Below are 15,200 nucleotides of genomic sequence, written 5' to 3'. Positions count from 1 at the left end.
TCCACCCAGCACCTGTCTGCAATGGTTAATCTTGGGTTTTTAATATCCATTAAGACACAAGTTCATTCTGCCTAGTCAATTTGGTGATGTTTATAACCATCCGGGAAGCAAACCTCTGGACATGCGTGTCTGTGTGGGTGTTTCCAGATAGGCTTACCTGAGGTAGAGCAACCTCCTTTGAATGTGGGAGGCACCATCGCACAGGCTAGGGTCCCAGGCTGAATTAAAGTCAGGAATCTAGAGGAGAACCAACACCCATCCGTCTCTTTCCTGATTGTGTGTGCAGTGTGCTCGGCTGCCTCACGCTCCTGCTGCCACAGTGAGAGCCACTCTACCTCCCACAAGGAAGTTCCTCTTCCATTGACACACACCCTTTCACTCCTCCACTATCCACTGGTCGTCCAGTGGCCTCACCAGAGTCCTCAGCTCCGAACTTCATGCTGCTGCCCATGACTGTGTGAGCCTGTGCACATCTGGGATACTGGGACCATCAGCTCAATGAGATCAGGAGGTCCTCCAGGACATCATAGGCCTGCTGATCCACATAGCCTCATCAATGCCCTTCCCTCTCTACACCTACCTGATGTGAGGTCTATCCTGGCCCGGGAGCCTAGGGGTGTGAGCGGACCTAATGGAGGTTGAGGCTGTTTGAGACACAGACATAACTTACTTCTCAGTGCAGAAGGATCACAAGGCAGAGCTGCTGCCGCCGCCTCGAAGGAGGACGCTGTCAGTGGAGAGCTATCTGATGGTCTCCAGGTGTTGGCTGTGTGGATGGATGGGAGGAAAACCATACAGTGATGGTAGCAAGCGTCATGGTTAGCAAATTCTAAGCACAGGGCAGTATGCTGTAATGTGAATAGTTCTGGCGTAAACCTGACTTGCAATCCTTCATCTCCCTAGAAGGGAGAGGCTTATGGAAGGGTGGGGGGGCAAGAAACTCCAAGCTGCCCCGAAGCCTGGCATCAGGCCTTGGTGGGAGTGAATAATGCCGATTTCTGGTCTACCACAGAATCCACAGCAGCTTCCTAGACCAAGCAATCTGAGAGCAGAGGCCTCCGAGACCCCGGTTAGGGTACATGGACTTGGCTATGCACACTCCACAGCAGTGATGAAGGCTGTGATACTGCGGGGACTTTCCTTCAGGGGAGGAAGGGGGTGTGACTCAGACCTAGTCACAGCTGGGCAAGTTTGGGAGTGAACCCCAATATCAAATCCTCTCTGTTTTAGGGTATAGGAAGGGATGCACCCTACCTGTCTCCAATACCACTTAACCTTGGGGTTTTAAAAATTATTTAGGCTTTTTAAAGGTAAGGTTTTGCTCCACAGACCAGGATGGCCTGTACCTCAATCTCCCTCTCTCAGCCTCCCAAACGCTAAGATTATATGCACAACAAAACCCTTAACACTTTTTAAAGTAGTTTTCCCATAATTCTCCTTTTTAAAAAAAATGCTTAAACATTCTGTTTAAAGTATCTTAAGAAATAAAGAACAATATAACAAATATCAGTATATTCCAGATACCCACAGAATTGGTAAAACTTGGCATCCGGTGGTCTCTAACTGTAGAAGTTTTAAAGTCATGACGAAGCAGTAAAGTACAAAGGATGTTTCATCCTGACTTGGAAGTCACATGACTTCCCTCCTCCCTGGAAGCAGAGCCTGGTATGGGCCAGCAGTGGATTCAACAGTGTGTACTTTCATGGCTCACTACACACAATCTCGTACATGCATACACATGCACGGACACAGGCACACAGAGGACATTGTCTATGGACATGTCTAAAACTTGATTCTGAACTTACCACATGATAACCATGAGCCCATCCATGCTAACCCATCCACACGGATTCCAGGCCAGAAGCATCTCAGTTTATTCACCTACTTCCTTAGGGACCCCCAACTTCGTGCTATGACAAATGGTGTCGTGGGGCCTATCACAAGTGACACCGTGGGGTCTGGCACCAATAGAGTTTTACAGCTTCAGGAATGTGCTTTCAAAGTTACGCATTTCTAGGCTCTGCTTCTGCGAACAACTGAATTAACTTACTCTGTTCCCACCACAAGCCCGAGTCCACCACCAGCCCCCCCCCCCACTCTTCCAGTATCCATTTGATCCATTTGGGAATTATTATCAGATGTGATCTTTGTTTTCTAAGCTGACTGGCCTAGAAACTGTATCTCATAGTTTTAGTTTGTAATTTCTATGACTAGTGGTGCCAGGCACTGACTTCATTGTTTTAAAAAGCACATGTTTGATTGGTGGAGGAAGTGACAGACTCGTGAACATCACAGGACAGCCTGTAAGAGTTGACCTCTCCTATTGCACTGTGGGATCCAGGGATCAAACTCAGGCCCCAAGGTTTGGCAGCAAGTGTCTTCCCTTGCTGAGCCCTCTCGCTGGTCCCTGATTACATTTGTTTTATTGACCACTCATCTTACCTTTTCAGGGATTTGTTTGTTTTTCAATATTTCCTCACATTTCCTATAGACCGTATTTTTTTCCATTGATTTTTACATCACTGATCTTCCATTTTGCCCTGTGTAGCATAAGCTCGATCTCATTGATTGCTTTGCTTCCTAAACACTACATATAGATCGTACATCTTAAGGTGCATGAATTCCCCAAAGTACAAAAGCTCACATCAGTTACTCAGGCTGCAGCATGAAGCTAGCTCTAAGTACCCCCACCCCCACTGTACCGTTATGCTCCCTGGCCATGATACAGACCCAGCCCACAAAAGAGTATCAGTTAACAGCTTTCCTCACTTCACCAGAACCACACCTTCACAGTTGTGCCACATTAGTCTCACAGTGTTACCTATGAGAGACCCACAAGTGTCAGCTCATGTTATTTGCCAGCTCAGCCAACCCTTGGTATTGAGAGAGGAGTCATTCCAGGACCCCTTGTAGACGCCACAATCCTAGGATATTCAAATCCTCCCATAAACTCATGCAGAACTGTGTATGGCTGAGGCACAGTCCTCCCATATGCCTTAAGTCACCTCTGCATTTGTCAAGAAATGCTGTGAATAGAGCTGTTAGTCTGTACTGTTTAGGGACTATTAACAAGAAAGAATCTGTATGCATTCAGAACCGACATAATCCCCACTCCACAGACAGGCTGATTCTGAAAATCAACATGGAGGACTGACTATGCCACGTGGGTTTCAGACCTATCACTATGAAGGAGAGTTCTAGAGCCCTGTCGTTTTCACTTATTGACCTATACTTACAACAATGACTTCTGTAATAACGTTTTCAAACAACAGCTTACTGTTAATCCTTGAGTTGGGTTAGAAAACAGAAAAGAGCCAAGAATTAAGGATCCCAGGAAGATTCCTGGTGGTTCCCAAGCCTGGGGCTGGCCACAATGAGGCACCCTGGGAGCAAGTCTGAATTCCTTCTGGGTACAGCATAGATTCCCTAGACTCTCAGATCTCTGCCTGAGGCTGGAGTGCCCAAGGATGGCTCTCTAGGGACACAATAGCTGCAGTAAATCTCTCAGCAGAAATGCACACGGTCCCCAGGTACATGAGAAGCACCAGGCTTGTAAAGCTTCACATTTTATGTCCGTGAGTGATTTTCATCACAAGACTTCTCAGAACGTTTTTGTACGTATCTCCAAAGAGTGGGACAAGCAATGATGCTGCAAACTCCATGTGACTTAGGCCTCTATCTCCCATGGAGCATGCTGGAAAGTAGCCCATCATCAGTGGGGTGTCTACCATGCGTCCGTATTACTCCTTTCTCCAAGACCATGACTTCCATAGAGGTTCCTGGCTGCCTGCCCTTCCTGGAGTCTTTTATAAGTGATGAGCTGGCTGCCTAGCCCCAGGACACAGAATAATGGATTTGAACACCATACCGAAGCCTACAGGAGGAGAAGCTCCAGAACAGGAAGAAAGGATCTGAGTAGAAAGTGAGGGCCCTAAGCCTCCACACACAGGAGGAGATCTGCATATAGGCTTTGTACTCCATCCCTCTGGTATGTCTACCCTGGGCCAGTACCAGGATCCTTTGGCTCAGCCAATGACATCTGAGAGTCTAGTCTCATTACAAGGTCTATGGCCTAGCAGGTTAACCCAATTTGGGCAGGGAAGAAGATAGAGACTCAGCCACTGCTTGCTCAGTCATACATTTGTCATTTGTGATCAATCATTGGTTTTGATTGTCAATTTGCCACAAACTATGATCACCTAGAAAGAGAGTCTCAAGAGTTGTCTACATCAAATTGAGTATGTCTGCAACGGGGGGCTGTTTTGATTATTTTAATTGATGTGGGAACACTCAACCCACTGTGGGTGGTGTCATTCCCTAGGCAGGGGATCCTGGACTAGAGTGAATGCCAAACATGTACACTCATTCTCTCCCAGCTCACAACTGTAGATATACTATAATTAGCAGTCTTGAGAGCGTCATACTGTCACTTCCTAGATGATTTCTCCCTTAAAATGATTTTTTGTTGAGATGTCTTATCACAGCAACAGACCTGACACTTGGAAATCATTCATCCTACAGAATGAGCTGAAAGGGTGTGTGGTAGAGGAGAACTGTTGAAAGACTGAAAGGTCAGCACAGACACAGGCTGCCCTTCCCACCAGAAAGGCAGAGGACTCCTGTACAGCGCATGTCCATGGATGTGAAAGGCTCAGCTCAGACAAGGCATAATGAATATTCATGAGGTAAAGATGGTAAGGTGCACAGGAATTATGGGGGGAAGGCTGCAGGATGACTACAGTGTGTGGTTCAAGAATGGCAGGTTGTCTTCAGTAGGTTCACACATGGCATGTTGTCATCAGTGTATTAACACATGGCACGTATATAAAACAAAAAGGCCTCTATACAGGAGCTCTGGGTTTTGGCTCTGTGAGCAAAGGGGACAGAATGCCTACCAACTGTAAGTAGCATTGTAGGTGGTAGTCAGAGGCAAGCAAGCTCCCTGCCTGCAGTTCACACCTGGACGCCATGGAGCTCCCAGCAAGCAAAGAGAGTATGCACCCAACATCCTTTGAAGATGTGCCTGGGTCACACTCCTTGGAAGCTTGGCTGTATAGTCCTCAGGAAAACAGGCCTTTTCTATGGAGAACATAGGTTTGGGATGTTCCCGGCTCAGTCCCTGCTCTGCAAGACAAGAATACTCAGAAACTCTGTTTTGGTAATTGCTCAGTTGATGTAATTGCTTGAATGATAATGGCCCCCACAGACTCAACTGTTTAAATACTTGGTTTTGGTTCAACTGTTTGGAAAGTATAGGAGGTAAGACCTTGTGGGAGGAAGTGTGTCACTGGGGGCAAACTTTGAAGTTTCAAAACACACCACTCCCATCTCTCTCTCTCTCTCCCTCCCTCCTACTTGTGGATCGAGATATGAGCTCTCAGCAGTTCCAGCCAACATATGTGCTGCTTGATGTCATGCTGCCTGGTCAAGATGGACTCTAATACTCTGAAACTGTAAGCCCAGTTAAACAGCTTCTTTCTAAGTTGCCTTATTCATGGTACCTTATCATAGCAATAGAAGAGTAACTAAGACATTCAGTGTTGTCCTTGGGGTTATTTCCAGCTTGAAAAGATCCTGGGAGAAAGCAGAAAAAAAAAAAAAACACTCCGAATAGAAAACGCTTCTGGGTGGGTGCCACATTTCAGAGAAGAAGTCACTATGTGAGAAAAAGGAGCCTTGGCTACAGGCTCCAGCCAGAAGCCAGAAAGGGCCTGTCTGGTTCAGACTGTAGAGCCGAGGGCTCAGTGTTTGGCCCCATGCTTGTAAGAGAACAAGCTGTTCCCTAGACTCATTACTGAGAGGTGCCAGCTCAGCTAAAGTCAGCATCCCAAGGACATGGAGGAGGAAGTAATTCCCCGATCTCACTGAGTTTTGTGGTTCTTAACCATTTGCCACGCACACGCTACTACTGGGGGTGGTAGCACTGCTACTACTGGGCTGCTACCACCTATGGAACAAGGGAGTGAGCAAACCTTTCCTGCCAGGTACTGAAGAGGTCCAGCACCATCCTGGGGAAGCATGGGATCCTAGCATCTGTACCATGCAGGCCTACCTGGAGGAGGTAGGGGCAGATGAGCAGAGTCCAGCCAAGCACGAATCCAGAAGACAGTTGATAACCCCAGTTACTCCCCTGGCCAAACCCTTATAGCCCTAAAACACCCATCTACCCAACCCAGAAACTACAGAGGGACAACCACTAGACCTGGGGCTGGCTCACAATCATGGTAGAACCAGTGAAGGATCTGAAGCACCTACTTCTCTCTAGCTTCCAGGGAACCCGTTGGACTCCTGCACCCATGCACCCTCTGTGTCCTGGGCAGGAAAAGCTCTAGGACAGAAGGCAGGTCTCTCGGGTGGACCATGTCAACGGCCCAGGCCTGAGCATGGCTCAGAACAGCCCTTAGATTTGTCTCTGACTCCTGCTTTCACACAGCCATCCCTGGCCACAGGACCTCGTCAGCCAGGAAAGAGAAGGCCATCCTGTGGAGACTTCGACCTGCCTGAGATACCCCCACAGAGTGGTACTTCAGCAAACTGAGTGTTCTGGATGTGGCAGCCAGCTAGGACATCTCACTGAAGAGAAGTTGGTGGTGGCCATTCCTGCCTCCCTTCCCCTTAGTTCCTGCTCTCCCCATACACAACTGAACTTCCGATCTCTTCCCATTCATCTCTGCCTGCCATATGAATTCCATCTTGCTCTTCAATGGCACCACCTCTGAATTCACTCTGGGTGGCCCTGCCCTGAGAACTTGTGGTACATTTCAGTCCATACCATTATATCAAGTATTTGGGAAGTACTTTTTAAAAAATTAGTTTCTCACTTGGACCCATAAGTAACTAAAAGTAGAATTAAAAACTTGGAATTGCTTTATTTTTTTTTTTATGTCTACTTAACTTTAGGTCACTTTCTTTCCCTTGTGTGTAGACATGTTAGCAACTCAAGGAATCTCTTCCCCAAACCCATGACACCCAATCTACCTCACACACAAAGAGTAACTAAGGTATCTTACCTTCAGCTTTTAAAATGTCTTGCTGCAGATCTCCAGATGGCACCTAAAGGTCGTCTTAAACCTGCAAGAAGCTTGGATCCCAAGAACAGCAGAGAGCCTCAGGATAGACCACCGGCAAGCCACTCAGATAGACCACCATCTCACTCAGATGAGAGCAACTATTCATGATAAGGTTGTGTCTTATATCCTAGTAATCACAGAAGCCAACATAATTCCCTCAAGAACTAAGGACTTCCCCAGATTACACTGCAGAATTAGAACTGAGGCGATGGTCAACCAGATCAGGCCTTGACTAGAAATGAGTCATTAGGCATACATCCTGCCCTGACTCCAATCACTCCTCTAAGCTGAAGCTCATATCAGTATCTTAAAGGATGACCCAGGGTCATTGGACTCCTTTGTTTCTTCTTCCAAATCCACATTGATTAAATCTCCCTCTCAACTCTTTGCTATGGCTCCTCGCTTTAACTGGTTCCTGGGACTGTAGCTGTGCTGTCTTGACCAGCCTGATGGTGCTGCTGGCCTAGGGGCGTTTGCCCAAAAGCTCCAGTCTCACCATGAATTTGAGAACAGAGAACCTCCCCCCAACACTTTTACTGTTAAGTGTGCCTGAGACCCTACAGTGGTCAAGCTACTGGACTGGGTCATGCCTTTAGAGGATGAGCCTTAGAGTTCCTGCCAAACTAAGGCAGCCCATGATACTGTCTCTTTAAAACATCAGAACAAATCCTGGTAATCTCCATGCAGACCTCAAGGTCCCTGGTGATGAGCTGCACAGTCACATACACACATCTGCAGGAACCTCCACCTCCCTAGGCTCATGGGAGCTAATTACATCACAGGAAACTGGAGTGTGGCTCTCACATCATCCTGAATGTCCCTAGTGGAGGGGTTGAGACAGAGCACATGTGGCAGAGCTAACAAGCAAGGCTCAGCTGCTGCAGATGTTTACCACAGCTGGAGGACAGCCAGGCATCATGGGCAGCTGGCCCAGGGATGAGCCACTCTGAGGCCAGTATCTGTAAAGTGATTCTGAGCAGAGGCCTTTAGTGTGAGCTGCTTCTCCACTTAGATGCTTGGCCTGGGGAATGAGGCTTCCAGTATTGCGCTCGGTAGGAGCATCAGCACTGGAACCCTCATGATGACTGGTAGAATGTTCTGAGTATAGAGGCACAGACCACAAGAAGTGTCCATGACCGAGAGAAACTTGCACTCAAAAAATCAGCCAGCCTTCTGAGTGAGATGAGGTTAAGTACCAAGCCATTGATGCACAGGCATGTGACCTAGAGCAAAGCAAGTCCACAAGACAATAACCTCCAAACTGGAGCGTTTTTATCCTGGGGAGCTGCTCCTTCAGACACATGAAGCTCCAGCTTGAAATATTCCCTCCAGGTCATTAAGGCATTAAAAACAAAACAAGTCTCAGCAAGTCCCTGAAGCTTACAAGATTCACAAGGTCTCTTCTTTGCCCAAGGTTACATAAGCAATAAGGGCTTCTAGGAAGAGAGGGGGGCCTCTGATGTAATGAGCTGTCTACAAGTTCTGCAGAGAGCCCAGGATGTAGCTTTCATGAATCATTCATTGCCCATGCTGTGGTGCGTGTACTCTGGTAAGCAACTCCTCACCTGTACTCTTATAAGTATCTCCAGTGTACTCACTGGCTCACCAAGGTGAACTCGGGTAGAATCATATCTTGGGTCTGTTGTCAGTGTCCTGTCCAGGAAGACAAGACGTTTGTTTATACCTCCCTAAGAAAAGCCCCGTGCAATGTAATGGAGCAGGCTGGAGAAAGGACCATTCCATTAGGAGAGCCCAAGGCAGGAGAGGACTGCTAAAGAAGCAGCCAGAGCCACAAGAAGGACCTGCTGCATGCAGCTACTTGCAGATGCAGTAGTACTGTGGAGCCTGCCTGGACTTCCGAGTATCAATTCAGTTTGTTTGTTTGCTTGTTCTTTAAGTTACTTCTTTGCCACTTTTTCTCTTTTTCTTTCAGACATGAAATAAGCTTAGGCATGCTTTCCCTGACAGGTCGGGCTTTCTCACTCCCCTGAAGCTGTTCTTCCTCACTCCCCGTGCCTGTTTCTGCCAGGTGACTGCTTCCAACCTCCACTACTGAGCCTGCCTGCTTTCTTGAAGCCATGGCCAGCTTCCTCTTCTCTATCTACCTCCTCCTGGCAGCTGCCTGAGATTTACAGCTTGCCCGCTCTGTTGTTTCTTCTCAAACTCTAATAAAATTGTACTTAGTCTTAAAAAGGGGTGGTGATGCTAGAGAATAGGGGCCACTGCCAGGAATGGGGACTTGTGCCTGCAGAAAGTTGCAGGAAGGTCTGTCTGGAAAGGTAGCCTGAAGTAAGGGGTCCCAAGGACAAAGGGCTGACACAGCTGCTGCTGAGCTGTGGGAGAGAGGCCTGCTGTTCTAGGGGTGACAAACATCCTGCACTAGGGGAGCCAGGTGACAGTTGTGGCTGAGGTAGCTGAAAGGTGGGGGAGGTGAAGTGTCCTGGGCAGTTGCAATGCTTGCGCTAAGTGAGGAGAAAGACAATACAAGGCGGGTCCTCAATGGTGCTGGGCTGGTGCAGAAAACAGGACGATTCCCAGTAAGGCCCAATGGGCTGCTCTCAGGACTGAAAGCATGTAGTGTTGGGAGTGGGGCCTCCAGTTTTCTGACCCCTCTCCTTCCCCTGTTCCTATGCCTTCTCCAGCCAACTGTTCACACCCAGGGGTATCGCAGACAGCTTGTCTGGCTTGTGTCCTAGGCCTTTGGTGAGGTGACACCTCATCTTGACAAAGATTACCACTCCCCCACACACATGGAGAGCACCTCAGAGGAGACATGGGGCCTAGCTCAGGCTTTGGGAAATCAGCTGCCTTACAAACAGCTCCTATTCCCCAATCAGGAGCCACATGGGCCTCAGCCACACCCACGGGGCAGGGCAGCAATTCTCAGTACTTCCAGGGAGAGTTGGAGATCTCCCAAAGCCGGCTTCCCTTGGGAGTATCTTTGTCCCCTCTGCTTAAAGTTCCAGCTCCTCCCTTGGGCAACCTGAAGAAGAAGCCGTGTCCCTCTGCAGGCTCAGGACCTGCAACCCCAGGTTGAAAGCCCCTATCCAGGTGTCTATCCTTGGATCTCTTCCCTCCGGGCCCTCAGAGAGGTCCCCAGACCTTACCTGGGGTGATAGAGGCATGACTCCCATGGCACATTGGGTGGTGCTACAAGAAGAGCCCCAGAGCACCCTGCTCCTCCCTTGTTCCAGAAACTTCTGTGGTTCCTGTGCATGGAGAGAACCTGAGAAGGGAAGGGTGAGATGGGCCGCTCATCTCTGTTGCCTCCTCCCCCATCCGCCACCCCTGGGGTTCCCACTGCCCTCGCCCTCTGCAAAGAGGTGGGAGTGACTCTGGCTGGGTTTTGGTCTCCTAGATCTGGAGACATGCAAAATGCACAGCTCTCTCACGGCTGGGCATTGTTCCGGGAAATCCTGTCAGCAGTCAGACCCAACACAAGCCTTGTGCCCATGAAACAGAGATGCCCTCTGTGTATATCCGGTGAAAGCCAGAATGGAGGGTATGGAGGGGTGTTTACACAGACGTGCAAGGCTACTGCTCAAGCCCATCAGTTTACCTCAGTGCATGTGCCTGGTCTGTGGTGAGATTTAATTAAGGCCAAATCAGCCACAATCTTTGGCTCTTCGCGCTGAGGCTAAGCAAGACGGACATGCTGAGCTGTCCTTTCTTTTCTCCAAGACTGCACAGTTAGGTTCCCTCTCTACTTCTGTGTCCCTGATCCTTCTGGCTGCCAAGTCTGGCTCCAGAACCTGGCCTCTGCTGTTTGTCGGGCACTGCAAAGAGATGAAGATGCCTGGCTGGCTGCCCTGGGAGGCTCAAGGTACATAGCCTGCTCCCTGGAGTACCCCTATAAGAGGCTATGTCCTCTCAGCACAGAGACCAGGGACAGGGTCTGGGTTCTCTCTAGGTTACTCTGTAGAGGACTGGGTACTCAATCCCCAAATGATGTGACGGTCACTCCGTGGCCTTATTCTGGGAATGAGGTAAGTGTAAGACACACCTGAGCAGAAAGAGTCCCCCAAAAGCGCCTCCGTGAGGGCCAAGAGAGGTGAACACAGGGCGCCTTGTTCAGAAGAGCATGCGTGATGGCCGAGGGGGGTGAGCAGGCCACCTTTCCCCTCGGATGACCCCTGTCAGGGTAAAGGGTGTGACATTAGTCATTCCTCTTCAGACGAACCCATGGGAAAGCAGAAGAACACCTCTGCTGAGTCTGGCCAAAGAGACTTGAGGAAGGATCCAGCTAAGACAGATCTCAAACAATAATTAAGAATGTCAGTTCAGAGCTGGGCGTGGTGGTGCACACCTTTAATCCCAGCACTTAGGAGGCAGAGGCAGGCGGATTTCTGAGTTCGAGCACAGTCTGGTCTACAGAGTGAGTTCCAGGACAGCCAGGGCTATATAGAGAAACCCTGTCTCGAAAAGCCAAAAAAAAAAAAAAAAGAATGTCAGTTCAAAATGACATCTATATACAACCTCCCATCTCATGGCGTCAGGGCACAGAAGCTGATACAAGACATGAAGGGGAAGAAAAGGATCGGAACACCAAAGCCCAAGACAGACTAAATCCCCGTCTGGTCTTCAGAGCTGGATTCTCAGCCCAAACATCTGGAACCTCTGCATTGGAGCCAAAGTTCCAGGAAGGAGCAGGGGACAGGTGGCCTCTACTTACCATGTGCCCTGCCCCGTGAACCTTGGGTCAGAACCAAATAGAGACTTGGAGGATCACTGTACGTGGAGTGAGGGACAGCCAGAGTCTCTGCCATCTGGGAAGTGGCGTGGCTGCCCACCTTTCTTTTCAGGACAGAGAGAGATGCCATATCCCTGCTACCTTGCTGTGTGCTTGCCTGCATTCTGCACAGACTCTCCAAGCTACCGCTGGTTCCTGATGAAGTCCCTGCTCCATACCCACGGCTCTAGGGCACTGGGGGCCAGAGGCAGAGGGCATAAGCTCTGCACAAACATCCTGCCGTCTCCCAAGGAGATTTTCTTTAATAAAAGACTGTGGAAATGTCAGCCAGTCTAAACAAATAGCAAGTTTTATGGAGCTTGAACAGCCTGCGTACAATCCTTGAGGTGACTTTGGGGGAAAAAAATTAGACCAAAAAGCAGGCACAGAACCTTTCAGTATGGGAGCATTTAGGGTCATGATGACTGAACCAGAGACATAGAAGCCATAGGAAGGAAGGAGATGTCCCCCACAGCCTGGACATGCTGTGTCTGTTCCTGGTCTCTAAGGGACTGTCTTAGCTACTTTTCTATTGTGACAAAACACCATGACCAAGGCAACTTATAGAAGAGTTTATTAGGGCTTACAGACCCAGGGGGTTAGTTCACGCCCACCAAGGCAGGGAGCCTGACAACAGGCAGGCAGGTGTGGGACTGAAACAGAAGCTGAGACGTTACATCCACAACTATGAGGTGAAGAGAGATAATTGCAATAGTGTGGGCTTTTGAAACCTCATGGGCCACCCTCAGTGACACACCCTCTCCAGTAAGGCCACATCTTCCTGAACAGTTCCACTAACTGGGGACCAAGTATTGAAACATACTAAAGTCACATCAGATAAGAGTTCTCTCTTGAAGACCCCAGACAAAGGAACAAAGTGGGTGGATGATAGGGGACACCTCGTGAACAGCCTTCCCCACACACCTCAGGGGTCTGTCTTCTTGGAGCATGAAAGTTATGCTTCATTTCCTGTGTCAGAGAGGTCCCAACTCAGGCCTTGGGTCTGGGGAGATGCCAAGGCCAGCAGTGGGTAAATATTTGTTCCCTCATGCTTATGGGCTTGGGTCCTGCTAGGTTTAGAGGCAGGGGTTGAGACTCTTAAGGCAGACTTGAGGATCTAGGCACCTACATCCATTAAGGTTAGGAATTCAGAAGCAGTAGGCCGTAAGCACTCACATTCCTCTCAGGCAGCATGGATCCAGTTCTAGCCATATTCAGTATGTGGGTAAGAAGAAATGGGTAGGACATCAGGCACGGGTCCCTAGGGATATACTGTCTCTAGACCCTTCCTGTCTCACTTTCAGCCTCCTATCTGCCATAAGATGAGTAGCCTCTGGGACATGCTTCTGCCCCATGATGTTCTGCCTCTATATGAGCTCAGAACCACAGTGCCCAAGGAACATGGGCTGAAACCCTGAGCCAAAAAAAGAAGCCTACCTTAAGTTGTCCTACTAGGTACTGGGGTCACAGCAGTAAAAGGTAATCAATACAGTAAATCATCTAAACTCTAGGACCAACATCAATGGTGAACTCTACAGCCACAGCTAGGCCTCCGTGAGCAGTACAGAGAAGATAAACAGTGGGGTGGCGTTCTTGTCAGCTGTCTGAGTGACCAGAAATCTGTGGAAAGAAGTGATGCTGGATCCGGAGCACAGGCTAGGTCAGATACAGACATTCATTTTCTGCCTGGCTATCTCCTTACTCAGGAGGTTCTATCCTTGGCAACTAGCCACCATGCCATGAGGACGCCCAGGGTTCCTGGAAAAGGACAGCAAAAAATATGTGTTCCCCAATCTGCTAGAGTAGGTGGAGTAGAGCTACAGCTGGTCCCTACCACACCCAGCCCAGTGTGCAGTGTCAGGGGCAAAATCCACTTTGTGGGTCAAACGTCTAAGCTTTGCAAGGCAAGGAGTTTAGCATCAAGAGGTAACAGCGTCAGTATTTGGGGGGGCTCTTTTAATATTCTGACTCCCAAGCCAGGTGTTGAGCAAAGTAAAGTTAGGCTACCACACTACCCACTTCATGTCAGACTCGTCTGGGAGCGTCACTACCCTGAAGGACACAGAGGCCCCAGACAAGGCTAGACCTAGAGGCCAGGATCCCTGTCCCTTTGGCGCATAGCTCCACTGTCATGAGCAGACATACTGTCTCATACAATGCACATGAGAAACCTGTGTTCAGGAATCCTTCTCACATAAGAATAAGGCTCCATAGTCAGATGAGTCCCTTGTCTCATGTGTCCCTACTTGACCTTGGAATAGGCACATGGGGGAATAATTTAAAAGCCCTTATTCTCCATTTCTTCCTAGTGGTCCATGGCTGTCTGCCCACCCACTGCTGGGACAGAAGCAGCTCTCAGCCACAGCCACCCCCATCAATCAATATTTTTAATTACCTTTACATGATTGACTAATAAAATTCTCCACTGACTAATTGATTTTTTGATGGGGAGATGAATTTTTTTTTCTCACCTAAATGGCAAGTAGTATTTCTTTTGGTCATTTTGGAAGAAGAAAAATGGGAGAGAGCAGGAATAAGGAGAGACTCAGAGGTTACGAAGATTATAAGCCCAAACTGAGATAAATTAACAGGCAGCCCCAATCACCACGTGCACACACCCAGACATCCTCCTATGCTGTGGTACCATGATGCTCAGAAGGACATTGGCTACTGGTTCTTCAAGCAGCATGGGGGGCACTTTACTTAAGCATCAACTGTTACATTGTTCTTCAACCTGAGCCGTAAAGTTTCCTTTACATTTTATTTATTTATTCATTGATTGCCATGTTGAGAATCAAACCCAGAACCCTACACATACTAGCCATATATCTAATTATATATTCCCATCTCTTTCCTTTCTTTTTAAATACAATCACTGAGTTTCAAATTATTAAAGCAGCTTACTTATTGCCTGTAAGTTGGAAAAGGCAGACAAATCTAATTAAACAAAAAGAGAACTTACCATAGGCCATAGTGTCCGTGGGCAGAGACCACTGCTGAGGCTGGCTTCACTGCCAATCACCCACTAGCTCCTAACAGCAGCATTTTCTATTCTGTTCACTGCCCTGGTGCCTAAAGTTGACCAGTAAAAGAGACATTCAGTCCCTACCTTTCATTTGAAGAAATGAATCTATTCCAGCCATATATAAAAAAAAAAGTGGGTCCCAATGGAAAATTCAGAGTAAGAGAAATATAATTTTAATATCTATCATGGGGGAAAATCAGACATATGGACAAGAAAAAGAGCAATACAATGAACTTCCATGTCCCATCACCCAAAACCACCAAGATCTATAGCTTTATTGATCCTCACTGCTTACTGTTCAGTTAGCATAGCTCTTCTTAGAGACAAGAGCTACCACACACATTGGACTTGGCAGTAGAGTATTTGTCAGCTGTGC

At 48.3% G+C, this 15,200-nt stretch overlaps 1 long non-coding RNA gene across 1 annotated transcript; it reads left to right on the top strand.

Moving 5' to 3' along the window:
* The first annotated feature begins 12,459 nt into the window (after positions 1-12,459).
* Positions 12,460-14,235, top strand: LOC110314586. Its single transcript, XR_002380176.1, has 3 exons — positions 12,460-13,016; positions 13,603-13,725; positions 14,109-14,235. It is a non-coding gene; the product is annotated as an uncharacterized LOC110314586 (long non-coding RNA).
* The last annotated feature ends 965 nt before the right edge of the window (positions 14,236-15,200 follow it).

The sequence above is a fragment of the Mus pahari genome, chromosome 2 (genome assembly GCF_900095145.1).
Source record: "Mus pahari chromosome 2, PAHARI_EIJ_v1.1, whole genome shotgun sequence".
Classification (NCBI taxonomy): domain Eukaryota; kingdom Metazoa; phylum Chordata; class Mammalia; order Rodentia; family Muridae; genus Mus; species Mus pahari.
Note: the sequence above shows the minus strand (reverse complement) of the source record. Positions and strands in the feature narration are given on the sequence as shown.